This window comes from Cynara cardunculus, unplaced genomic scaffold (genome assembly GCF_001531365.2).
Source record: "Cynara cardunculus var. scolymus isolate 2C unplaced genomic scaffold, CcrdV1 Un_Scaffold_1682, whole genome shotgun sequence".
In the NCBI taxonomy this organism is placed as follows: domain Eukaryota; kingdom Viridiplantae; phylum Streptophyta; class Magnoliopsida; order Asterales; family Asteraceae; genus Cynara; species Cynara cardunculus.
The window spans coordinates 26,406-27,240 of record NW_020200836.1 but is presented as its reverse complement, the minus strand read 5'-3'; positions in this window follow the sequence as shown (position 1 = coordinate 27,240).

Here is an 835-nt window from a genome sequence, read left to right as displayed (position 1 = left end):
GTACTTACGCACAATCTACTTGCAATTTTGAGTTTTAAGTAATATGCATTAATAAACATTACTTTACGTATAAAAAAATTTTAAGAATTTTTGTCAAATAATTTATAATATAGTATGGATATGTTTAATCACATATTAAATACTTAAATATCCAAAATAGAAGTCTTGTAGTTAATATACCTGAAGAGAAAAAAATTATGTCGCATTTTTATTAGCTTATAAACCTCAATATATTACCATTATAACAAAATCTTTGTCAGGCTTTTTATAGTTTTAGACAAAATGTGCAAAATAGCAATCTATTTTTATAAAAAAAATATTATAATATTATATTTTTAGTTTTTCTAATTATAGCAATGTACTTTCAAAATATTTTTTATTAGGGTATCATACTTTTAAAAATTTACCCGTTATATCATTGGGTAACTTTTTAAATTTTATTTACCCATTATATCATATTTATTGTCACCTCATCGTCCATGTAGGTTGTCCACATGTACGATATTGTTGACATGACATTTCTTATTATAGCATTATACTTTCAAAATCATCTTATTATAACATCACCAATTTTTATTACAGCATTGTACTTTTAATTTTAATATTTTCATCATTTAAACATTGTAAATTTAATCAAATATGTTTACTAAAAATTATAATATCGGATATTAAACATGTTTACAAAAGATCATTAATAAAAAATATTTTGAAGTTTCATTGTTATAACAAGAAAAACTGAAAGTATAATGTTATAATAATGAAATTTTTAAAATTATGTTCACGTATTTTGCTCCATAATTTTTTCAAAATATTTAAAATCCAATAATTTTAGCTT